At 43.1% G+C, this 27105-nt stretch overlaps 1 protein-coding gene and 1 long non-coding RNA gene across 6 annotated transcripts in view; one reads left to right on the top strand and one right to left on the bottom strand.

Annotated features, from left to right (window-relative positions):
* FAM168A (family with sequence similarity 168 member A) overlaps nucleotides 1-27105 on the top strand; it is a 343581-nt gene that overhangs the window by 205677 nt on the left and 110799 nt on the right. The gene's annotated exons all lie outside the window — the stretch shown is intronic.
* On the bottom strand, nucleotides 13514-25806 carry LOC128830126 (uncharacterized). Its single transcript, XR_008443541.1, has 3 exons — nucleotides 25731-25806; nucleotides 16198-17136; nucleotides 13514-14587 (listed from the first exon to the last, which is right to left on the bottom strand). It is a non-coding gene; the product is annotated as an uncharacterized LOC128830126 (long non-coding RNA).

The following is a 27105-nucleotide window of genomic DNA, read 5'->3' as shown; positions in this document are numbered from 1 at the left end:
ACTCCCAGCTAAATACATGAGCACTCTGACCAGTCACTCATGAACTACATAGAGGGCAATACCTGTAAATTCTTAGTCCCAGCCTTGTTCCCCCAGAAATGTCTCTTGTACTGTCCAGCACACTGCTGAACAATGCAAGCTCATAGGAAGTCTGTCATTTCGTCAAAGGAAATGATATATGCATCAGCCTTGTTATTCTAAATGGAGTTTCCCCACACACACTAATCAAAACACACTGGTTAAGATAAAACAATAAGATAAATCTATTAAATACAGAAAGATAGATTTTAAGTGATTACAAGTGATGATGCATAAAAGTGAGGATTAGTTACAAAAGAAAATAGAAGAGTAATATGCAAGCTAATACCTAACTTAACAAGTTATGTGGCCTTAAGAGCAAAGGTTTTATCTCACCATACATTGCTGTGAATTTCAAAGGCTGGGTCTCCTTCCAGCCTCGGAACACTCCCCTCTTAGTTCAGTTCTTTGAGAGTTGCTGAGGTCATGAGCAGAGAGATGGGAAGAGGAGAGGTGAGTTGGAGATCACAGTCTCATATTTATAACTCTCTCCATTCTTCAAGGATTCCTGTGATGTAATGTAAATTTCTTCTTTACACCATCCCATTGCTGGAGAATGGCCACTTAAGAAGGTGATGGCTCTTCAACACCTGTCTGGGGTGCTAGAGTGTCTTTGACTCTGAGAAACTGGTCCAAAATTACAACATATTTCAGTAACAATCGTACAGTAGACCCTTATAACTTTTTAAATGATCACAAGGCATACTTTGTACAAAATTTATCACAATCTTGTGAAAGTAGTGATCATAATAGTATAGACAGTCACATTTTGCTCATAAATAATCTCACAGAAGATTCCTGTAGCTGCAGACCCAGAGGTGGAACTCCCAGAAAGAACAGTAGGTCATTGGTGCTCCAAGGAACAGGCCCAAGCTGGCAATTTGCCAAGCTGGTTAAACTTTAGATAGCTGGGAAGCAAGGTTAGACTCAAGGCAAGCTCAAAACTGCTGCTATTGTGCATAGCGTGTTACTTTATATCATCCTTCTCCATCTCATCCCTCCCCCCACACACAGACACACTTAATTTGAGTTTGGTTCTCTGTTGCTTCTGTAGACTGTGAGCTCTCTGGGGCAGACCCACTTATTCATGTGCTTACATGATGCCTAGCACACGGCGACCCAGCTTCTTGTTTGAGGCCTCTTGCATTGCAGTAGCACCTAATAATAATAAAGCCTGTCCACTTTTGCCCTAAGGGTCAGGCGCTGCTTCTTCAATTAGCAGTTGGGGTGGATAACAGGCCATGTTGGGAGTTCTCTTTGGTCTAATCCAAACACTGTGGATCTCCAATACTTGCACTTTTCTGCAGGTTTGTCCCCTCTCCCAGAAAACAAGGAAAGTGAGGAGCACTGGGGCAGGCCTTGCATTCCCTCCTGGGCATCCAAGCTGTCTCCAGGTTCTCAGAGCAGGAATGCTTAGCAAGGGTCTTCTTTCTGCTGCCTGTAGCACCCATTAGATCAATGGGCCTCTGTCTAGTCTTAGATTAGAAGTGGCTCAATTCCTTAGTGACCTACAGGAAATCCAAGATGGATAGTCAGTCTATCGTAGCAACAGTGAAATTAGGAGATTTCCTCACATCCATATTCCAGAAAGATATCTACCTGCTCACTTCCATTGGATCAAATAAGCCCTTGCTTCACTCTGAATCAAGACTGAAATTTTTAGTATACGTCTCTGCCGTTTGGCCTCGCATTGTCTCCTAGCATCTTCATCAAGATCACAGTTGTGTGAACAGGTGCCTGTGGTCCAAGACAGAGCTTCCTAGTTTTCTCAGGAAACTTCCCTGGGTTTATCAGAGGTTCCATGAGGCATAGTCCAGATTCCATACTGAGGGAGGCTCCTCACAGAAAAGGAGGCTTTGGTCCTACTGTGAAAACTACCTCTTCTGTATAGGAGAGCACCAATCTGAAAGCCTCACCAGGTGATGTGCAGATGGTGATTTGAGTTCTTTTTTCAGTTAGTGTTTGAATCTAAGGAAGCTTTGACTGGAGTTGAGTGAGAACTGCTGCAAAGTGGGACTGGGCTGGATTCAGGTCTTGACATCTGCTGCTCAGAAAGGGAACTTATATACCAGGTAGAACCATCATCTTCATTCCAATCCTTGCTGGCCTAGATGTGAAAGGTTCCATATCTTGTTTCCACTCTCTGAGCCAACCTGCCCCCACCACCAATATCTGAGTTTTGATTAAAAAAAAAAAATTAAAGGGCCAGTGAACAGAAAATTGCTGCAGCTGCTGCTGTTTTGTCAATGGACTCCCACATCATCCCAAATTCATGGGGATGAGTCACTATATAGGAACAGGAAAGGAGTGATACTGTCATCTCATTTGAAACAAAATCCCATTCATACCAGTGTACTCGTGACACCATCGGTGTCAACACATCTTTTCAGAATACTGTAGTGCCTCGTTCATAATATTGTTTGTTTTCTTAAAATGTGGTGTTAGCGGAGAAATAAAAGGTGCTGCTTTAACAGTGGGGTGGGAGAATAGCAACTGAGAGACGGTAAGGAAAGCAGGAGGTTTTCTGTCAGAGCTGAAGGGATTGTTTTTCCAGTGACTTCATGGCTATTCCGACTGAACTGGGAAACCCTCGCTGCAGTGCAGTGTTATACAATAATCTGTTAAACGTGATCGATTGGCCTCCTTTTTAAATGTAAAGCAAATCTAAATGCGTTGGAGAAATGGTCTGTGTTCAGGCACATTGAAACTCATGGTGACGATCTCATGAATAATTAATGTTATCACTCCTTTTTCTAGGCTTTCAGTTTGTTATGGTTTTAATGAAAATTGCTGTGATATACTTTAGTAGATAAGGTTTGTTTGAACACAAAGGTTTTTTGAATAAGTAATTATACATTCCATTGGCTTTCTCTTGTAGTGTTGTGATTGCTAATTCATCTTGTTTTCTTAATTTATATCTTTCCCTCTTTGAAGTCTTACAGTACACTGGAAAATTGCTCCAATTTTGCTGTTCTTAAATGCCTTCGGTTTTTGTCAGTGTTTATAACACTGCCGACAGTAATGGATCACTTTGTGTGCGCTAAAGTTTGAGTGAAATATGAAGAAAAATAAGATTAAAAGTATATCAGGGCTTTAGAACACTTATACAAAGAACACTGCAGGACTTGAGAAGGGGACCTATCAGTCTGTGGTCCCAAAGACCCTAGTTCAGGAAGGCACTCAAGCAAGTGCCTTAAATCCATCCGTGTTCAGGAAAACACCAAAGCACGTGCTTAAGTGTTTTCCTGACTAGGGAAGTTTTCCTGAATTGGGGCATTACTCTAGATGACTTCACTTTCTCAGTTAAAAAGCTGCTTGATCAGCAGCACTCCCACGAGAATGTTAGCATATCATGAATAATTTGTTTAATTCAAATTTTCCAGATGGAGGGTGAATTATTCCTGCTATAATGCAAACTATGTAACTTCTGTTAGTATTATGTTTCGGCTAATGAAAAATAATCATTTATCACTTTTTAAATAGATCATTTCAGAAGAAATGGCTAACGGAGGTTAGACACATAGACCGAAAGGCCAGAAGGGACTATCGTGATCATCTAACCTGACCTCCTGAACTTTGCAGGCCATGAAACCTCACTCACCCACTCCTGTAATAGACCCCAAACCTCTGGCTGAGTTACAGAAGTCTTCAAATCATGATTTAAAAACTTCATTACTGAGAATCCACCATTTACCCTTGTTTCAAACTGCAAGTGACCCATATCCCATGCTGCAAAGGAAGATGAAAACCTGCCGGGGTCTCTGCCAATCTGACCGGGGGGGGGGGGGGGGGGGGGGCAGCGTGGGGAGGAAATTCCTTTCTGACTCCCAAATATGGTGGTCAGATATACCCTGAGCATTTCTGCGAGACCCAACAGCTAGACACATGGCAAAGAATTCTCTGTAGTAACTCAGAGCCCTTCCCATCTAGCGTCCCAACACTGGCCATTGGGGAAGGTGTACTACTAGCAGTCACAGATTAGCTACCTGCCATTATAGGCTGTCCCATCATACCATCCCCTCAATAAACTTATCAGGCTCAGTCTTCAAGCTAGTTAGGTTTTTTGCTCCTAGTGGTGTTCCCCAAGGGTCAGTCCTAGGACCAATCCTATTCAACTTACTCATAAATGATCTGGAGAAAAGGGTAAACAGTGAGGTGGCAAAGTTTGCTGATGATACTAAACTGCTCAAGATAGTTAAGACTAAAGCAGACTGTGAAGAACCTCAAAAAGATCTCACAAAACTAAGTGATTGGGCAACAAAATGGCAAATGAAATTTAATGTGAATAAATGTAAAGTAATGCACATTGGAAAAAATAACCCCAACTATACATACAATATGATGGGGGCTAATTTAGCTACAACTAATCAGGAAAGAGATCTTGGCGTCATCGTGGCTAGTTCTCTGAAGTTCATGTCCACACAGTGTGCAGCAGCAGTCAAAAAAGTAAACAGGATGTTAGGAATCCTTAGAAAAGGGATAGAGAATAAGACAGAGAATATCTTATTGCTCTTCTATAAATCCATGGTACGCCCATATCTTGAATACTGCAAACAGATGTGGTCTCCTCATCTCAAAAAAGATATACTGGCATTAGAAAAGATTCAGAGAAGGGCAACTAAAATGATTAGGGGTTTGGAACGGGTCCCATATGAGGAGAGATTAAAGAGGCTAGGACTTTTCAGCTTGGAAAAGAAGAGACTAAAGGGGGGATATGATAGTGGTATATAAAATCATGAGTGGTGTGGAGAAAGGAAAAGTTATTTACTTGTTCCCATAATATAAGAACTAGGGGCCACCAAATGAAATTAATGGGCAGCAGGTTTAAAACAAATAAAAGGAAGTTGTTCTTCACAAAGCACGCTGTTAACCTGTGGAACTCCTTTCCTGAGGAGGTTGTGAAGGCTAGGACTATAACAGGGTTTAAAAGAGAACTAGATAAATTCATGGAGGTTAAGTCCATTAATGGCTATTAGCCAGGATAGGTGTCCCTAGCATCTGTTTGTCAGAGGGTGGAGATGGATGGCAGGAGAGAGATCACTTGATCATTGCCTGTTAGGTTCACTCCTGGGAAACTGGTTAGCTGTTTGGCTGCCTTTATAGGTTCCCCTAATCAGGGCAGCCCCACCCCCTAATTAGGGCTCTGCTGTGATGGAATGCTCTACTTCTCTCATAGCACACTGTCCCCTACCAGCCCCTGCAAACAGAAGGGGAACAAAACACACAAAACAAGAACTCACTGCCCATAAGGAACAGGTGCTTGCCTCCTCCTTTCTCCTCCATGACAACTTCCACTCAAACTCCCCAGGTTTCAGTTCTGTTTGCTAGCTGCTGGGTCTCTGCTCCTGTTAGATGTGTAGCAGCCCTGGAACCTGAAGTATATTTCTTTATAGAACTGTAGTGATCCAGGTCATCACTATGATGGAGTGCTCTCAGGGATGAGAGGCAATTCAGTGTAGTGCCCACAGAATTGATCTGGTCCCTATTCTATTTCCTGCCTGCCACTTTCATCGTGTTTCATTAATTCTGTGTATTGAATACAAACATGAGGGGCAACAGAACTGACAGGTCTTGCATAATCCTTTCTCGTCATCACTAATGATTCACTGTTATGGAGCTGATGGCTGATGAATCACAGAAAAGCTGGAGTTTATAACCTTTACTGCTGAACTTTCACATTTATCAGAAATTGCTTGGTTCCAAATTGCATTCTGTGGGTGAAATGCAATTGTTGACTACAGTAAGTAGAAACTCAAGCACAATCAGTAGGTTTAGTTAAAGGGGGTCTTTTAATACATAATTTATAATAACCTGCATTTTTCTACATGACATATATTGTATGTAACTGATGTTGTTACATATTGAAGTGGAGGTTATTTATATCCCTGCAAGTTGCCTTCAGAGTGAGTATCTTTATACAGATAGATACATGCGCACACACAATCTTTTGCCCAAGTCCCCATTTCACCCCCAAACAATCCCATAAGAATATAAGAATGGCCATTCTGGGTCAGACCAGTGGTCCATCTAGCCCAGTATCTTGTCTTCCAACAATGGCTGATACCAGATGCTTCAGAGAGAATGAACAGAATGGGACAATTATCAAGAGCTCCATCCCCAGTCATCCAGTCCCAGCCTCTGGCAGTCATTGGTTTAGGGACACCCAGAACATGGGATTGCATCTCTGACCCTATTGGCTAATAGCCTTTGGTGGACCTATTCTCCAGGAACTTATCTAATTCATTTTTGAACCCAGTTGTTCTTTTGGGATTCACAACATACCCTGGCAACAAGCTCTACAGGTTGACTTTGTGTTGTGTGAAGAAGTATTTCCTTATGTTTGTTTTAAAACTGCTGCCTATTAATTTCATTGGGTTGACCCATGGTTCTGGTGTTATGCAAAGGGTTAAATAACACTTCCTTATTCACTTTCTCCACACCATTCATGGTTTTATAGACCTCTATTATATCCCCTCTCCCCCCAGTGACCTCTTTTCTAAGCTGAAAAGTCCCAGCCTTTTTAATCTCTCCTCATACAGGGAAGCTGTTCCAAACCACTAATCATTTTTATTGCCCTTCTCTGTATTTTTTCCAATTCTAATATATTTCTGTTGAGATGGGGTTGACCAGAACTGCACACCCTATTCAATGTGTGGGCATACCATGGATTTATATACTGGTGATATGATATTTTCTGTCTTATTATCTAACCCTTTTCTAATGGTTCCTAATATTGTTAGCTTTTTTAACTTCTGCTGCACACTGAGCAGATGTCTTCAGAGAACTATCCACGATGACTCCAAGATCTTTCTTGAGTGGTAACATCATTTTAGATCTCATCATTTTGCATGTATAGTTGGGATATGTTTTCCAATGTACATTACTTTGCATTTACCAACACTGAATTTCAACTGCCATTTTGTTCCCCACTCACCCAGTTTTGTAAGATCCCTTTGTAACTTCATAGTCTGCACTGGACTTAAATATTTTGAGGAATTTTGTATCGTCTGCAAACTCTGACACCTCATTGTTTATCCCTTTTTCCAGATCATTTATGAATATATTGAACAGCACTGGTCCAGTATAGATCCTTGAGGGAACCTGCTGTTTACCTCTTTCCCCTGGGAAAACTGACTATTTATTCCTATCTTTTGTTTCCTATCTTTTAACTAGTTACTGATTCATGGCAGGATCTTTCCTTTTACCCCACGACTGCTTACTTTGCTTAAGAGACTTTGGTGAGAGACCTTGTGAAAGGCTTTTTGAAAGTCCAAGTACACCAGGGGTGGGCAATTTTTTTTGCCTGAGGGCTGCATCTGGGTATGGAAATTGTATGGCAGGCCATGAATGCCCGGTGTGGGAAGGGAACTCTATGGGGTGTAGCATGGAGGGGATCTATAAGGGATGTTACTGAGCAGGGGGGACTTGTGTGGTGTGGGGGTGGGGAGGCTCTACAGGGGCAGTACCGGGGACTCATAGGGGCCCTGCTGGAAGTGACACCAAGGAGGCCATACCAGGCACTGCCACAGGCGGAGGCATCCTAGCTGGGACAGGTGTAGCCTCTGGGTGGTTTCGAGGCTCTCGATGGTGCGGCCGCAGGAGACTGGGAGGGGACTGGGTGTGCTGCCGTGGGGGCGGGGGGGGCTGCCGCATGCGGTGGATTTCCAATCCCAGAAACAGCGCAGTGAAGTCATGCCTGCCCAGTGTGGCTCTGCGTGCCAGAAGATGGCGCTCATCAAGGGAATTGTGAGTCGGGGGCTGGGGAGCACTGGGCGGGTGGAGCAGGGCAAGCCCCCAACCCCACTCCCTGGCAGGAGCTTGACGGCCAGATAAAAAAGTCTGATGGGTTGGAAGCGGCCCGCAGTCTGTAGTTTGCCCACCCCTGAAGTATACTATATCCTCTAAATCACTCTGGTCCACATATTTACTGACACCCTCAAAGAATTCTAATAGATTGGTGAGGCATGATTTCCCTTTACAGAAGCTGTGTTGACTCTTCCTCAAACATATTGTGTTCATCTATGTGTCTGAGAACTCTTTTCTTTACTATAGATTCAACCAGTTTGCTTGGTACTGAAGCTATGCTTACTGGCCTGAAATTGCCAGGATCGCCTCTGGAGCCTTCTTTTAAAAATAGGGGTCAGTCATCTGGAACAGAGGTTGATTTAAGCGATGTAACCCATCGCTTAAAGTAGTTCTGCAGTTTCATATATGAGTTCCTTCAGAGCTCTTGGGTGAATTCCATCTCGTCCTGAGCACTTATTTGTGTTTACTTTATCAGTTTGTTCCAAAACCACCTCTGTTGACTCCTCAGTATGGGACAGTTCCTCAGACTTGTCACCTAAAAACAATGGCTCAGGTGTGGGACTCTCCGTAACATTCTCTGCAATCCCAATTCATTTCTACACCTAATAACCACATTAACTACTGATGAATTTCAAGACTTCAACATGTTGAGCAAAAAGATCTGCTAATTAAAACATTTGCAGTTGCAGTGTTGACCTAGCATGGACCTTTTGTCTTGTATTGTATTGCAACCAAGCCACAGGCAAAGGAAGAGCTACTAAAAAGGGGATGTGAGGAAGAAAACAGTTATGAGAGTCAATAGTACATCTTCGTATTTTATTGAAAATGCTCAGCCTCAACCCAGTGCAATCAAGTTTTCAATGCCATGAAATGTACATACTGTAACACTGTAGTATCATGACAGATTCCATAAGAGAGTTTGCCTATATTTTGAAAGCTCTCTATATATGCTCTTACTCTGTTATATTTAGGAGAACAAAACTTTAAAAGTAGACTCCACCCTGCGAACTCATCCACACTCTTAACTTTAAGCACATGGTGAGTGAGCGTTCACAGGACTGGGGCCTAAAGCAACCAATGAGATGTGCAGGCATATTTGGGGTCAGGAAGGAATTTCCCCCCAGGTCAGATTAGTAGAGACCCTGTGTGTGTGTGTGTGTGGGGGGGGGGTTGCCTTCCTCTGCAGAATGGGGTGGGGTCACTTGCAGGTTTAAACTAGTGTAAATGGTGGATTCTCTGTAACGTGAAGTCTTTAAACCGTGATTTGAGGACTTCAGTAATTCAGAGCTTAGGGGTGTCTATACAGAGGTGGGTGGGGTTCTGTGGCCTGCAATGTGCAGGAGGCCAGACTAGACGATCACAATGGTCCCTTCTGGCCTTAAAGTCTAGGAGGTCCCTCTCCTCTCCTGCCTATTGATCATAGCAAGGATTATTCCTCGTGAGAACATAGACCATTATACCTATTTATACTATTACCAAAGACAGGGCTTATGAGGCTGCCATTTACAGGATTGTGATTCTCTGTGGGGGTGATTGATTGTGAGTGGAGGGGCTGAGTCTTTGTTCTAGGAAGGTACAAGTGCAGTGCTTGCTTGCTAACAAGAGGTTTGTCTCAAGCTGAGAGGCAATAGCAGAGTGGAGCTCCAGTTCTAAAGGCGTTTGGACTGTGTGGGTGTTCAGGCACGGAGTCAGGGTATTAGAGTTTTCAAAGAGAATTTAATGGATTAAATAAATAACCCCCACTAAAAATAACTTTTGAAAACACTAATATGCACCCAGCCATAGTAAAATCAATCTTACCCAGTGTTAAAACCCACAGAGAGCTATCGGTGGCCAATGAATCAGGAAGTCTAGTCTCTGCTGGAGTTTTACTGAGTTTATTGCACTGATTGCAGGCTGGATAACTACTTGCCAAGTGGCATTCTGTACCTATATATCTGGTACAAACAGCTCCAGGCCCCCTGAAACCAAGTACTGCATCTTGAAGCCAGGCTTGGTGTACTAAAGGATGAACAAGACACAGAAATGTTTATAAAACACAGTGTGACCCACACACTCTAGGGCTCCCGGTTCCTAGGGTTCAAGGCATAACCCAGGTGGTTTAGGCACCCCCGCCCTTTCCCAGTTCCTAGGGCTCTGGGGGGAAAGCACTTACCTTTACCCAATTCCTAGGGCTCAGGGCGTAATCTTCTGCGGATTTGCAGGGTCTTTTGCCAGTGAAAGAGCCTTACACGTATCTTTACCCTTTATTTATTAATAATGACCAAGCAGAATACACATGCTAAGCATACAATGCAATGCTCACGAATCCCGATCATGCAGGCAGACTTTTCCTGTTGGCCAGACATGGTCAATCTCATCTGGATTGTGGTTGCTGCACATCATGGTCGTACAGAGGATTCTTAGCAGTTCTGATCTTAGGCTGTGTTTTAGAGGCGAGTTGTTCTTCTTCCAGGACTTTCCTTCTTCTTCTTCTTTTCCCAGCTGGTCTCCTTCTTGGATCTCAGATTATATAGTGAAACTTGAGTCCCGCTTAGCTGTACCTTAACGAATCATTTTACTAAAATATTACAAAATAATTCTTTGACCAATCCGAACATATTGCAAAACAATTCTTTAACCAATCATATCCCACCATCTTAGTTGATTTAAATCTTACAAAATTACTTATGCAACAGACAGAAACAATCAAAGAACCAGACAGGGACTATCCAGATAAACAGTAGAGAAGTGGGGACCATAAAAACAAAACAGTAAAGAAGTAGGGATTTCACAACCACAACTGTTGATGAGTGATTTCTTGCCAGACAGGATGCTATCAAACAAAGTTTTCTTTAACCATCTTAAGATTGGTTTCTTGATCTGGTGATGGTGGGTACTATTAGGACAGGATCTCCTTCTTAACAGCCTGATATTACATTGGTTTAATGTAAATGAGATGGAATGTGAGGATGTGATTTTCTGCTTCTTGGCTCTAGGCTGCTGCTCTCCTAATATGGCTGCAGAAAATGGCTTCAGACCTTACACTATGGCTACAGTAAAAGGTCTCATCCTTACAACAGTGCAATTTTAGAACTGTCCCACCTCAGAACCAATCCCTCAGTCAAGGAAGCCCGGCCCCTGTAGTGGCAACTTGTGGGAGGGGCATAAAGGGTCAAGTGACCCTCCAGCAGCCAGCCTGGGTGGGGAGAGGAAGGGGTGGGGCCAGAGCAGGAAGGGGGGGGTAGAGCCTCTCCTCTTCCAGCCATGCTGCCTGGAAGGCTGCCCAGTGCAGTGGCTGACTGGGAGAGTGCCTGGCTGTGACAGCAACAGGCTGCCCCCTGCCCACGCTCAGCTTCTGGAGACAGCGGCCAAGACTAAGCATGCTGCGGGGGGGGGGCACTCCAACTCACTCAGCTGCTGTCCCAGAAGCCAAGCCCGAGTGAGAGGCAGATCACTGCTGCTGCAGCTAGGCATTTTCCCAGGCAGCTGCTGGGTAGTATCTAGGAGTGGTTCCAGGGCCTGGCTGCCAGGAAGAGCAGCTGAACAAGCTAGGGGGAGCCAGCACAGCAAGAGGACAGAGCCCCCTCCCCCAGGTAATGTGGGATGGGAAGGGGATGGGGAGAGTGCAGGGGCCCCAGGCTGGGGGTGAGGCGGGGAGGAGTCACATGAGGAGGTCACACGTCTTCCCCTTTAGCTGGTGCCCCCTGTGTGTCCATCCCAGGAGTTGCCGGAAGAGGAATGTGATTACAGTAACTCCTCACTTAACGTTGTAGTTCTGTTCCTGAAAAATGCGACTTTAAGCAAAACAATGTTAAGCGAATCCAATTTCTCCATAAAAATCAATGTAAATGAGGGGGTTGGGTTTTACACACACACACACACACACACACACACACACACACACACACACACAGAGAAAGTGATGATGATTGTGAAGCTTGGTTGAGGTGGAGGAGTCAGAGGGTGGGATATTTCCCAGAGAGGCTTACTGCTAAATGATGAACTAGCAATTGGCTGAGCCCTCAAGGGTTAACTCTCACACTCTACAAGGCAGCAGGAATGGAGGGAGGGGAGACCGCATCGCAGACAGAGACAGCCACACACACCCTGTGTGAGAGAGAGAGAGGCGTGTTTCACCTTTAAGTAAGCTGACCCTACTCTTAAGTACACTAGGGTTACCATACGTCCGGATTTTCCCGGACATGTCCGGCTTTTTGGGCTCCAAATCCCCGTCCGGGGGGAAAGCCCAAAAAGCTGGACATGTCCGGGAAAATCGGGGGGGCCGGGACGGGCCGGGGGCTTGGGGGCTGGGACGGGCCGGCGGAGCGGGGCCGGACCGGGGGCTCCGGGGCCGGGACGGGGGCTCCGGGGCCGGCCGGCGGTGCGGTGCCTGGCTCGGGGACTCCGGCGGGGGCTCGGGGGCTCCGGCGGGGCCGGGCCCTGGGCTCGGGGACTCCGGCGGGGGCTCGGGGGCTCCGGCGGGGCCGGGCCCGGGGCTCGGGGACTCCGGCGGGGGCTCGGGGGCTCCGGAGGTGGCGTTTATAAAACAGATACACTAACAGTAGTGTTGATAAGAGTTTGCAATTGCTAGAATTCTGTCCTCAGTTCTTCATTTTTATACCTTGTTTTTGCAGCATCTTTGTGTTTTTGGTGCATTTTAAAGTATCTCTGGAACAATATAAAATAAGTTCCCCCATTTATAACTAGCTGTTCAAAGCTTGAAATTGAACTCTGTTTCTTTAGGCTTGGTTTACATTACAGACTTATGTTGGTATAGCTCCGTCGCTCAGGAATGTGGAAAATCCACACCGCTGAGCGATGCAGTTATACTGACCAAACTCCTGGTGTGGACAGTGCTATGTCGACAGGAGTGCTTCTCCGTCAACATAGCTACTGCCTTTTGGGGAAGTGGAGTACCACACGCTAAGGGCTACAGTGGTGGTACTGCAGCACTGGTTAAGGACAAAGGAATTGCCATACTGGATCAGAACTGCAGTCCATCTAGTTCAGTATCCTGTCTCTGACAGTGGCTGGCACCAGATGTTTCACTGTGAGGTATAAGAATTCCACAGTAATGTCCATTTCTCTCCTCCTCCCCCCCCCCCCCCAATATTAGGTCTCATCCTGATCTCTAATTGGTTTAAGCCCTGAAGCATGAGGTTTAACATCCCTTCCACAATATTTTATTAACTATGATAACTCTGGATATTCTTGATAACCATATAAATGTCCAATCCCTTTTTAAATCTTGATAAATTCTTGGCCTCAGTGACTTCCAGTGGCAATGAGTTCATTAGTATAATTGCATGTATGAAAAAGCATTTCCTTTTATGCATTTTTAATTTCTTACCTTTTAGTTTAATTGCATTTCCCCTTGTGTTATGAGAGAAGGAGACTAGAAGCTCCTGAGCTCCTCTCTCTATACAGTTCATTATTTCATGTCCTCCCTTATTGACCTCCTTTCTAAAGTAACAATCCAAATGTTTTCAATCGCTCCTCATAGGTGAGTATTTTCAGGCCTTTGATCATTCTCATCACTCTTCTCTGAAATCCCTCCCTCCCCCCCCTCAGCTCCTCTTTGAGGTGGGGTGACTGGTACTGCCCAAAGTATCCAGATAAGGACACACTACTAGTTTATACAAAGGCATTGTAATAATATCCATGTTATTCTCTATTCCATTCGTTCCCTAGGCATGCGAACATTTTGTAACTTGTTCTGACTGCTGTTGAGCATTGAGCAGAAGTTTTCATTGATCTGTCATTGCAGACACCCAGGCCCCTTTCCTGAACTGTTAGTTAATTTAGAACCATGTGTGGGGTGTGAATATTTTCTTTTCAATGTGCACTACTTTGCATGTACCAGCACTGGATTTCATTTGCCATTTCCCAGCTTGCTTAGGTCCCTCTTACAGCCCTTTCTAGCCCTCTGTTACCTAAATATCTTTGCATCATCTGCCAATTCTATTACTTCACTATTCCTCTCCCTTTCCAGATGACAGGTAATAAACATTAGTTTATTCATTTTTCTTTTTCTAATAAACATTGAAGAGTATTTTTTGGTCTGTGAGGATTTATATATATAATTATTTAGACTTTGCAACCAGATATACAGTGTTGGGGTGGGGGAAGGAAGAGCTACTCTTAACTACATCATTAGTTACCCTGCCTCAATATCTCCGGTAAAGTAGGTTATTGGTTTTGCCTTCCCCAAGTTCCAGCTCTCTTCCTCGTCACCAGCCACGGATAAAGGCTTATGCTTGCTGATGCTGCCAATGCCTATAATAGTCATTAAAGATGTCAGACCAAGGTTGTAGGAGTCCCTGAGATTGAAACAGGCCTTTCATTACAGAGCATCTTTTCCTCCCCACATACCCATGGAACAGCTTATCTATTTAACATGACCCATCACCGGCTCTCCAACAGGAGCACTCTCATCCTGCTATGAGCACCCCCACCGTGACCTCTGAGCCAGGGGGACAGGATTAGGCTTCCCATTGAATCCTGTTGTCATGGCCAAGAGAGTAGCAGTGCCAGTTGTTTCCTCCTTGGAGTCATCGTGGATAGTTCTCTGAAGATGTCCACGCAGTGTGCAGAGGCGGTCAAAAAAGCAAACAGGATGTTAGGGATCATTAAAAAGGGGATTGAGAATATTTTATTGCCCTTATATAAATCGATGGTACTCCCACATCTTGAATACTGCGTACAGATGTGGTCTCCTCATCTAAAAAAAGATATACTGGCATTAGAAAAGGTTCAGAAAAGAGCAACTAAAATGATTAGGGGTTTGGAACGGGTCCCATATGAGGAGAGATTAAATAGGGTTACCATCCGTCCCTATTTCCCCGGAAATGTCCGGCTTTTGTGTCTCTAAATAGCCATCCAGGAGGAATTGGTAACAAGGTTAAAATATCTGGGGGGGGGGTTTCTCCCTCACCTCCCTCCTTCCCTTCCATGCAGAGTGCGGCTGCTGATTGGGTGGCTGGGCCAATTGACCCACTCCCATTGGCCTCCAGCAGCCAGAGCTCTCCCCTGCTCCCCCCTCCCTCTGTCTGCAGCCCTGTGTAACACACAAACCGACCCACTGGGCAGCGTGTTTTGCAAGCACGTGGAGCCAGAATGGTAAGGGGAGTCCGGGGGGGCAGTCAGGGAGCGGGGGAGTGTTGGATGGGTTCCCGGCCTCCACCTGCCACCCCCCCTCCGCGCATCCCCCCTGCCTCTCCCTGGTCTGCTTGTACAGCCAGAGCCAGCAGCAACTGCTGTCTGCTGCCCCTGGGTCCTAGTGCCCGCATCCACTAATGGGAAGACAGGCTGCCCTTACCCTGCCTTTCCACCCTAGCCTGAGCCTCTCCAGTGCCCCAAACCCCTCAGCCCCAGCCCTCATCCCCCTACAACCTAATCCTCTGCTCCATCCCTGAGCCCCCTCCTGCATCATGAACCCCTCATCCTCAGACCCACAGCCCTCACCCCTGCATCCCCTCCTATCCCCAAACCCCCTCCCCCTTCCCACACACCCCCTCCTACCCTCAAACTCCCTCCCAAAGCCTGCACCCCCTCCCTTTGCACTGCCTTCCATCCCCAAACTCCATTCCAGAGCCTGCACCCCTCACCTCCTCCTGCACACCCACCCCCTGCCCCAGCCCAGAGCCTGCACCCAGCACCCAAACTCTATCCCAGAACCTGCATCCTGCACCCCTCCTGCACCCTAATCCCCAGCCCAGGTCCTGCACTCCAGACCTCCTCTCCCCACCCAACCCCCCTCCCAGAGCCTTAGGCAGGTCTGGGGGCACTGGTGAGGTTTCTCACCCGTATGCCACCGGCGGTGCTCCACCAGGCTGGCAAGCTGGGCAAAGGGGCACCCACACTGAGCACAGGGGTAGGGGCGCTCTCCACTGTGTGCGCGCTGGTGCGCAGCCAGGGCTGAGCAGTGCCCAAAGGCTTGGCCACACTGGCTGCAGCGGAATGGCTGCTCCCCGCTGTGTGTGCGCCCGTGCTCCCGTAGGTGTGCCAGCTGGGCAAAGCACTGCCCACACTCAGCACAGGTGTGGGGTCAGGCACCTGTGTGGCCCTGATGGTGCATTAGATTCCTGTCAGTTGGAAAGTGTATGAAGGGTTTCAAGATGAAATTCAGCTGTCTACTTCTTACTCCTCTGTATGTAGTATAAATGCCTTTGTTTCTAGGCTTAACAGAACTACAATTCCATTTGAAAACTCCATTAATCTCAGGCATCCAATGATAAAATGAACAAATATGATACATCATATGGTTCCCTTTATATTGATGTCCTTTTATGCAGTCTGCATGTAGAGAGCTATCAGAAAATGGCTTCATACCTACTATCGATAGATGTTTAAAATTTCCCAGACTAAACTTGCCAGGAAACTTCTTTTTTTCTCTTTCCAAATCTTCTTTTGTTTCTTGAAGATGCTGTATTCAGTATTTATAAGCAGAAAAATGCGGTTGTAGATATTAAGCTTCATCGCTGGTTTGCGGACACCGCCACCAAAGCTCCCTTCATTGATCTACCATTTTCATCCTAACATTTTTCCACTCTCTCTAATGTGGCTGAGCACTTATCACTTGAAAAAAAAATATTTTTAACTCCGTCTCTGGGTAAAATTTTGGCTCCATTGAAGTCGATGGGGACTTTTCTATTGATTTCAATGGGGTCAAGATTTCACCCTCTATCTTTCATCCCCTTATGTGCTAGCTTAATGGATTGGGAAGAGCGATTTCTTCCCCACTCATGTACACATTGATTTAGGAATTAATAGTTCACCATCATATCCCATAATTGTATGGAGAATTCTTATCCCGCCTGTCCTTCCGAAGTGCCTTTATAAAAGGGTCGTAAAGATTAAATCACAGTAGTGCAATTGTGGCCTGTATCAAGACACAAGGCTTTTCACTGTGTCTGTGGAAACTTACTGCACACTGACCTGGGCAGATCTCATGTGTTTGTTATATGCAGTTCAGGGAGAGGCACCTGATTGACTGAGCGGCAAGCTTCTGCATCCAATTCTACTGCAGCTAATGTGCTAAAATTGGGGAGCCGTTGACTTACGGAAAAGTACAGAGATGCAAGAAATCAGTGATACTGAAAGTCAAGAAAGAGCAGTAGATTAGTGATGTTAAACTTGGCTGAAGTTTTGTTTGTACATGTTGCTATTCTAGCCTATAATCCACAAATTTTGAGATGTTCAGATGATAACATGGGTCAGAAAAGCCGCTGTTAAGTAATAGAAGAGGTATGCTGAGAATAACCAGATAACCTGAAAAAAAAAAGAAGAAAAAGAGCTTGGTCTTCATTCTCTCAAATTCCTCAGCAGATGTGAACAGAAGCAATTTGAATCCTACCATGTCCCTCAGTTTCTCACATGTTAGACTCTCAGTAGGAAAGTTTTGACAAAGTGTGAATATCAGCAAGCCAGTGTTAAAGATGGGAACAAAGTTAGCTATTCAAATCTGGAAATGATCCTCACACCATGTGGATTCTTTACAGATCTTTCAATAAATTAATCTTTAGTCTTTTTGTGGAAATTTAATCCCTTTAAAAATTGGGCATCTTCAGTTGACCTCTTTTTTACTGTAGTAATGTTATCTTTTCATCAAAATAGTTTTTCTTAGTGTACCTTGCTCAGCTTGGAGCTGCAAACCCTCTTATTGCTCTTCAGATTTATAATTCTCCAAAGATAAAGTAGTATTAGGAACAGTCCCCGGTTTTCTCTTGAAAGTAATTTCTGATTTCAATAATAATAATAAAGTTTTACCTTCATTCTGTCCTAATCCTAATAACAAGGAAAGAAGATTGCATTCTGTAGAGGTTAGAAAACCAATTAAATTTGAATTGAGGGGGAAAAAATACCACTTCTGCTCTCTGTGGGCCATATAAGGAAATACCCTCATCTCCAAAATATTGCTTTCTTACTGGATCCATTCCTTTACCTTTTAGACGTGTACTGTGCAAAAGCCTCTTGTCTGAAGGTCAAAAATCAAACCACATGTGACTAGAATTGGCTCTCCATGATGGGCATAATGTATAGAGATTTTCTCAATTGATATGTTCAAGCCAGTCATCCTTTTATTAATCACTATCATTTAGACTTTTATTCTTTCTTGGGAAAGTTTTCAGCAGAGAAAATGGTGTCTGTCTTTTAGGTGAGTTTTGTTCCCTTGAGGTTGTTGTTTGGCCATCTCTTTCTTCTTCATTTATTTAAATTTGTTCATAATCTTTGCCTCTGATCAATTCATGTGTGTGTCACTGCTCTAGAGGGAGATAGCAGCCTTCTGTGTGCCTTTGATCCAGTACACATAAAGCTACCTTAATCTCACTGAGGTCAGAGCATTGGAAATGACAGATAGTAAGTACCTCAGAAATAGAAATCAAGGGTCACAATTCAGTTTACTCACAACAACAGGAAATGTTTATTGGCCAAAGCTTGGGGGTTGGGAGACAGTGCATGGACCAATCTGTTAGGTTAGCTGAGGTCCCACGCTGTACTATACAGCACTGGGAAGGTTTTTTAATAAAATAAGTAGTTTATTATTGAACACAGATTGAAGCAATACCCAGCAAGAATAAAAGAGAGAGAAAAGGTTACAAAGAAAACAAACAAAAAAACTCCATGCTTTCTAGTGCCTACAACTTAATTCTAGCAAGCTATATCTTGGCTTAAAACAGTCTCTCACTTATATCAAGCTACTACCATCTCCAGCTCTCCAGGCAGGAGGATCCAATATTCACAGAAACAGAGGGTGCTATCCCCTTTACCCCCTGAGTGACAGATAACTAAGAGATTCTCTCCACTTCTTTTTGTAGTCCAGTAAACCTTTGAAATATATTCTTTTGACGTGAATCCCCAGATAAAGTTCTTCTCCACTGCTGTTTGTCTTTTCCTGTTGACTTGTATGTACAGGTCTGTCGCATCTTACGCTGGGGTTACGTTCCGCAGTCAGCGCGTAAAGTGAAAATCGCGTATAGTCAAAATTACATTGAGTGTAATGGCGGGCGGAATCGCCCGCACTACAGGTACAGTATTAAAATTGTTATTTTTCTCTTTTTTTTGCTTTTGTTTTGTTTTTGCCGACCGCGTAAAGCTGCAATCGCGCATGTTAAATGCGCGTAAGATGCGACAGTCCTGTAAATGTAACTTCCATTGTTTCTGGCATCACCTTGCTCAGTTTATATTGGAGACACAGGGATTGTCTACATGACAAAACTAGGTCTGCTTAATTTAGGTCAATGTACAGCCACCGCAGTAATGCTGTTGGTGTCCACACTTCCCTCGTTCTGCCAATGGTGCGCATCCTCACGAGGAGTGTTTGCACTGACTGTGGTGGGGCATTGTGGGGCACTGACAGCCACATGGGGCTCACAGCTGGAGCCACCCACCCAATCTGGGGTGACAGCCCGAGCTGAGGGTTTGGCATGGGCTCACAGAGCCTAACAGCAGCCCCCCCACACACACACACAAACACATTCCTCCACGTCCTGCTAGGTGTCACACCCAACTTTCTTGGCAAAACTGTGCATTTGTTCAGTTTCCTCTTACCAACTGATAATCAGTTGGCAAGAGCAAATAGGACAAATGCCCAGTTTTGCCCCCCAAAAAATCAGGACAGCTGGGACAGGGCTTAAAATAGAGACTGTCCTGGCCAAAACGGACGTATGGTCACCTTACATGGTATGATTCTGCTATGATAAGGTCTTATTTCGTATCTGCCTCTTTAAAAAAGCCTTTATTTTTATCAACAGCAGGTGGAACCTTTTGAAAGTCCATCTAGATTTTGAAATGTTTGGTATCCCACATTAGGTTATCCTGTGTGGGGAGGAGCTCTGCAGTAAAAAGAAATGGTTGTCTTTGTGCCCTTTTTATTGTACTTTTTCAGAAAATTGCTTGGGGGGGGTGTTAAAACTTATTCAGCCAGACCTGTGACAGTGACAAACTGTCCTAAGGGTATTTCTGCTCCTTGACATTTGCAAGTCAGCCAGTTGAAGACCTTTAGATAACTTTACAAAGCTTTACTTACTTGATTCGGCGTTGCAATGGGACTTTAAATTTCACCAACTATTGTATACATAGTGCTGTTTTGAAGGTCCAATATTGTCTGATGTATTTCTTTTTTTGTAAATATCTGTTTTCTTTATTTTCTGTGTCTCCATGTTAAAATATGTTTTAGTTATTGCTCAAGAGAAAAAAGTTAGTGTGTGTGAGATATACCACGTACATGTTTGTTTCATATCTCACAATTTCTTTTTCTATATTTATGTCATCTTTCATCCTAAAGGAGTCCAAGATGCTTTACAAATTATTATACAGGAAATTCTACATCCAACCTTGAAGGTAGAATTTCCTAGGTGTTTCACAGGTACATCCAGGCTACAGAACACAGTATGACTAGAAGTGAATAATATGTTGTCCAGCTAGAACTGCTTTATATATTTATCATTCGTGTTGTTTGAATGAGTAGTCAGATGTCACCTGACCAAAGCTAGTTTGTCCCCAAACCCAGTCAGCTGGCTAATTGTTGGGCTGCATGAAACCTGATTGATTTTTGGTGAAACCTTAACAGCAAGTTTGCTTCTCATGGCTTCATGACCAACCTATGTTTTTGTTCTGGATTAGTATGAACCAAAAACTTCAGTTCCAACCATGTCTGAAACGATGTGACATCAGGTGAGTTCACACACACTCCCTCCCATCACGGGTCCTATATGGCTCCTCCTCCTCTCCTTTCTATATAGTTTCCTCATGGGTAGCTCATGATTGTGCCCTCCCCATACCCAGTTCTCTACCAGAAAGGCTCCTGATGCCATCACTCCACTGAACATACTGACTCTTTAGCTGAGGCTAGAGTGAAATAATACTGACACCCATGGGGTAACAGTGAGAAACAAAGCAGGTGTGAGTTCGCACCAAAACAAAGGGCATTGAAGTGTTGGGTTGCAGTAGCCCAAGCACCACATCCTAGACCAGAGCATCACTGTTCAGCTTTCTTGTGACTTCATCTAGAATCCTGAGCTCAGCTCCTGGAACCCCATTATTAGAAAAATATTGACAAATTGGAGGCAGTTCAGGGACCAAAGAGATGAGTGTGTATGCTTGGCTAAGCAACACCAAGTGGGGAACAGAAGCGTACCAAAGTTGGAAGGGTTAAAACATGATGGCGGGAGGAGGAGTGTTTAGATTGGGAATATAACCAGGAATAATGGACTGATACCAAGAGAAAGAAAACGTAAGATGTCAGAAGTATTCTTGACAGTGAGAACATTTTAACTGCAAAGTTGTCTCCAAAAGGAAGTGATTAGGGGAAGCTTTGGGCATTTAAAACTAGACTGGACCATGCCCCAGCACGTGAACTGTACAGAGCAATCTTGCATTGACAAAGAGATGGAATGGGTAACTTAAAAGATCTTTTCCATCTCTAAAATTTCTATTGCTCGGTTTCAAGGGCACAGCCAGCTCTAATGGAAAACATCAACAAAGTTAATGAAACCAAACACTGCAGTGATCAGGACAGAGGAGCAACTTGAGACTGATTGAGCCGCAGGCTTTATTGAAGCAGAGGGTAACTTTCTTTTGTTCAGAACCCCATTTTATACAGCTGCTTCTTGATCACTGTTTTTATTACCCTTTGAAATAATCCTCCAGACTAAACAATAGTGAAATAGAAATTTTTGATTTAAAGAAACAAGTTTTTAAACTGAAAAAGTGGCGCTCTTTATTGTCAATACTATATATGCCCAGATGCAGGTTTTTATATATAATGTAAGCATACTTCCTAACCCCCTTTATTAGATAGTTAGTGACGTCTGTTAAACACCAGGATCTGCACAACCACATTAAATTTTGGCTTAAACTTTGTTATTGTTTTAAAGCACCAAGTGGTTCAGAAGAAAGTGCCATTCCAACCGCTTCTTTTTAATGTAACACTTTGTTTTGGTGGCCATCCTAGATTTTAAGCAAATTTTCAGTTGAAGATTTTTTTTGACAGTGAGAGCTTACATGGAGTTGGAAAGAGTTTGTATTGGTGTAGCATCCAGAATGTGCTGGGCACTGTATAGTCTTTAGAAAGAGACAGTCCCTGCCCCAGAGAAGTTCCCAGCTAAGACTCCAGTCCTGCAAACACATAGACTGAAATGTACTACTCAGGCATGAAGTTATTTGTCTATTTGGAGGATCTGGTCCTAAAAGACCAAAACAGACACATGGGTAGGTGAGGGAATGTAATACAACATTCAGTCAAGAGTGTTCAGGGTGATTATCACTTGTACACCTATTATTAATTCCACTTCACTGATTTTAAATTTCTTTTGGTGTGTAGTATTATCCCCATCTGCCTTTTTACATAGCTATTTACTTGGCTAAATTCTTGTCTACAGGTTTTTTAATATTAAATTTTATATCTGGATAATTCTGAGAATCAAGACCTCATTTCCAAGTTCTCCAGAGCTACAGTGACAAAAGAACCCTGGAGTTCAGAAAGCTGGGTAAATCACACCTGGGTCTCTGACTTTTTCAAGAGAGGTATAAATTATCATTTTGGACTGGGTACAAACAGCAGTTATAGGAAGCCAGAATTCTAATTTAATTTTGTTTGAATATGAGATTTGGAAGGATAGGAGAACAAGTGAATTAATGTAATATTTTTATCTAATTGCAGAAATATGTTCTACTATAATTACTACTGTCTTGAGACGGGTGCCCTGATTAAGATTTATGTAACAGTAATGTAGTCAGCATGTCTCCATAATTTTTCTCTTACACCTCTCTGGGATTTCATAGTTTTACTACTGCTTTTTCAGGAGAGAAACTGCATTATGGGTTTCCTAATTATTCTGGTTGTAATTCTTCTCACTCTGGCCCTTTGTTTTCAGCTGTATTAGTTTGGGGCCCGATCCTGCAAATGTGCAGTTGCGTCATTTTGAGCACGTGAATAGTCCTATTGAAGACAATAAGACTGTGCGTATGTGCAAGTGTTTGCGGGTTTGAGGACTTAATCTTGATGTAAAATAATATCCAGGTATGTTCTAGCAATGTAAACATTTCAAACTATCTTGGTATTTCTAGATCTCCCATTAATGTACTATGTTAGAAGGGGAAAACTCTAAAGTTAGTTTCCATCTTCATTATATTCTAATTTTTTTTTACTGCTGGGTTACTTTATATTTGTTTTGTGAAATTCACCCCCTGAGCCCTAGTTTCCTTCATGTCAATAAATTCCTAGCTAGGCCATCTGGTTTTGGAGTTTTATTGTTTGATTAATTCATTGTTAAAAATATGGAGAAATAATATAATTGCAATTTCAGGGCATTTCTGGCCCTTTAAAGCTCTGGCCTTTTTCAGATTTCATATAAACACTGATAATTTTATATTGAAACTGGTGATTTCTCAGAGGACCTTAAAAAAATTCTGTCAACAAGTTGCTTTGCAGCATCAGTTTCATTTTCAGTGCATGTTCTGGAACATTGCTTCATTCATGGTATATGGTGATTATAAAATTAACATTTTACACATAGGACACAGTTGGAAGAAAGTAACTCTTTTGGGATAGTGGCAGTAGTGGTTTTGGATTTTCAGTAGCCGTCTGTTGACCATTAGCACTGAAAATTTGAGCTATGTGCTTTGAGTGGTGAGAAATTCAATGTTTTCGGCCCCCAGCTCAAATGAGGGCCTGATCCACTGGCTATTAAACTCAGTGGAAAGCTTACCGTTGATTTCAATGGCTCAGATACTCTTAATGGGTAAAAATTTTAAAGCTTTTGTTTTTAAATTTTATTTTGGGGGCAGGGACGTAGATTTAACTCAAAATTTGAAATTTGGATTCAGGGAATAGGAATCAGATTTTTAGGTTTCACCCTAAAATCAAGCCCTTAGTTAAAACTCTCTCCTCCCCCTTCTCCCTCCCCCCCCCCAGTTCTTTGCTACTTAATGGTGTTTAATGAAACTAGCTCAGTATAAAATGATTGGCGTGCACTGGTCTTGCACTTATATATCTAAAGAAGTTCATGAGTGTTGAACAGGCTAATACTGGTATCAGCTGCTGAGCTACTCAAAGGCTAGGTCTACACTAAGGGGGGGGTCGATTTAAGATACGCAAATTCGCGTAGCTGAATTCGGCGTATCCTATTTGACTTACCCTGCTGTGAGGACGGCGGCAAATCGACCGCCGCAGCTCCCCCATCGACGGCACTTACTCCTCCTGACGAGGTGGGAGTAAGTGCATCGATTCGGGGATCGATTTATCTGTCTAGATGAGACGCGATAAATTGATCCCCGAGAGATCGATCAGGTAGTGTAGACTAGCCCAAAGGCTGATTGACCAAAATGAGTAGGAGAATAGACTGGGAAAAGAGGGTACATATGTAGTCTGCATGCTCTGAATACAAATGCTGAAAATACCTGTGAACCAATTAACTGGGTGTAGTATGCAGTACTTGCCAAGTGACCTTATAATTGTTCTTTTCAGTATCAAGGAAAAAGGCAAAATATGATTTTCCTTGTCTTCAGGAATGTTTCAATAAGACAACTTCTCAAATGATTAGGGGTAGGGAACAGCTTCCGTATGAGGAGAGATTAAAAAGACTGTGACTTTTCATCTTTGAAAAGAGACAACTAAGGGGGGATATGATAGAGGGTTATAAAACCATGAATGGTGTGGAGAAAGTGAAAAAGGAAATTTTATATACCCCTTTCAAAAACCAGGGGTCACTGAATGGAATTAATAGGTAGCAGGTTTAAAACAAACAAAAGGAAGTATTTCTTCACACAACGCACAGTCAACCTGGGGAACTGGTTGCCAGGGGATGTTGTGAAGACCAAAACAATAACAAAGTTAAAAAAAGAACTAGATAAATTCATGGAGGATAGGTCCATCAATGGCTATTAGCCAGGATGAACAGGGATGGAACCCCATGCTCTGAGCGTCCCTCTCCTCTGTTTGCCAGAAGTTGTGAGTGGATGACAGGGGATGGATCACTCGATGATTGCCTATTCTGTTCATTCCCTCTGAAGCACCTGGCATCGGAAGACAGAATACTGGACTAGATGGACCATTGGTCTGACCCAATATAGGCGTTCTTATCTTACATCAATCTGACGAAAGCAGATTCCTATTGAAAAACTGGCTGTAAATCACATGCTTTCTTGAATGGATGGTGGATATTTGAAAATTCTCCACTGGAGACCTTATGTATGACCTTACAGTCATATACGGGAGAATGCACGTAGGTGCACAGTGTTAATTCTTGTGAGAGTTATTCATTTGGTGCTGAGAAACCTACACATCATTGGTAATACCAGATTGGATTTTAAGTAAATTTCCTTGTAAAGTTTGACATCATGAGATTGATTCAGTTTACTCTGTAACCAAGACAGTGATTTTACCAAGGCTGGTTAAAAGTTTAGAAGACCTCTCCTATGGTGTGGGGCTACATTTAAAAAAAAAAGTCTGCATTAAAAACATGTTATCTGGAAACTAGTTTGTATAAAGTTATAGAATGTAAACACACTGGGGAAATACCTTACAGTGCACTTAAAAAAATATATAACTTGTCACCATATAAAATGTGACCTCCCTCATAAAAGGCATTTCTGGCTTGACATTTGTTAATTATTTATTGACTAGTGTACGTTATACGAGAGCCTCACATTTTGCAAGAACTCTAGTGAAACTTTAATCATCAACAGGTGCTCAGAATTACTACATTGGAAAGTCCTGAACTGAGTTTTAACTAAGGTACAGCCAATTGTTTAACGACACCCTGGGTTCAATATTAAAATTATTTGTGAGTACAGATAACCAAGCTTAGTCAGTTTACTGGTTAAAGACGAAGCAGGACAACACAAAAAGGAGGTATACATACCACTCCTTCTGAGAACCAGTCATTCTTGCAGCACTCAGTTCACCTTATTCAGAAGGTCTGCTTCAAAAGTATGCACCCAAGGCTAACTTATGTTTAAGTACAATTGCTTACAAGTTGGAGAGCACTCTATATTTCTCCCACCAGTTTGTAGTTGTTTTTCTGCACTGTCCTGTACCTTCCTTATCTTTGTTTTGGATACCACATTCCAGGTATCAATGGGTCATGAAAGCAATCACTAACTGTAAAGGGCACACATTCATTCATCTTGCTTCTCAGGGGGTTAGTATTTTTGTGCCCAACTGTTGCAATGTTATGGGGTAAACCTTAGTGTGAAAGAACAGGTGTGAACAGCATTCTGGGGGGAAATCAATACAATTCACAGCATACCACTCAGCATAACTACCCAACACACACATATACATATATATGTATGTATGTATAAGTGTCATGTGTTTAATACACATCAATGTGGTATGCAATACACATAATATATATGTTGGCTAATGTGAGCTAGGACATTCAGTAGATAGGCATCTTCCTATCAGCAGAGAAATTGTTTAAAGTGACTTGCAATAATAATTGTTCACATTCCTTTTGTCACTGTACCTGGTATGGGTCACCACTGAGAAGGCCAGATTCAGGACAGACTGCAAGAAGTATGGCAGACACACCCCAACACTGGTGGGTTATTCTATAATTAGATTTCACCAAGCCAGTAACAAAAATGAGTTCCTGTATCACCACACTGGTTATCAAGAAGCCAAAACACAGTCCTCTTAGGCATTCCAGCCCCTGGCTTCCTTCTCAGACTACTGGACATTTATTATGCATGATTATTAAAATCAAAACACCACATATAAGGTTCTTCTAATCCCAAAAGACCAGCCACTACACCCAGGTCAATATATACACTTCAGAATCTCACCAAAATACCAACCGTTAGTAAACTAACTAAAGAGTCTTTAGTTTAAAAAAAAAAAGGAAAAGAAGAGTTATTAAATGCTTAAAGGAATGATACACATTGCAGAGTCTCAGAGTAGCAGCCGTGTTAGTCTGTATCCGCAAAAAGAACAGGAGTACTTGTGGCACCTTAGAGACTAACAAATTTATTAGAGCATAAGCTTTCGTGGGCAGTAGCCCACAGAAGCTTATGCTCTAATAAATTTGTTAGTCTCTAAGGTGCCACAAGTACTCCTGTTCTTATTGCAGAGTTTGTAGATCAGAATTGTAGCAGTGATGGTAAATTTCCTGGCTTGCACAAAGTCTCTCTGGTTTATCCAAAATATTCGAGTCCAAATGACAGTTTAGGTGGTAGAGTCTGTTAGAGTCCTTCCGTGAATTATCCAGTGCAATCCAAGTCGTTACTTGAAGATCT

Source organism: Malaclemys terrapin, chromosome 1 (assembly GCF_027887155.1).
Source record: "Malaclemys terrapin pileata isolate rMalTer1 chromosome 1, rMalTer1.hap1, whole genome shotgun sequence".
In the NCBI taxonomy this organism is placed as follows: Eukaryota; Metazoa; Chordata; order Testudines; family Emydidae; genus Malaclemys; species Malaclemys terrapin.
The sequence above is the reverse complement of the archived record's forward strand: the minus strand, read 5'-3'. Positions and strand labels throughout refer to the sequence as shown.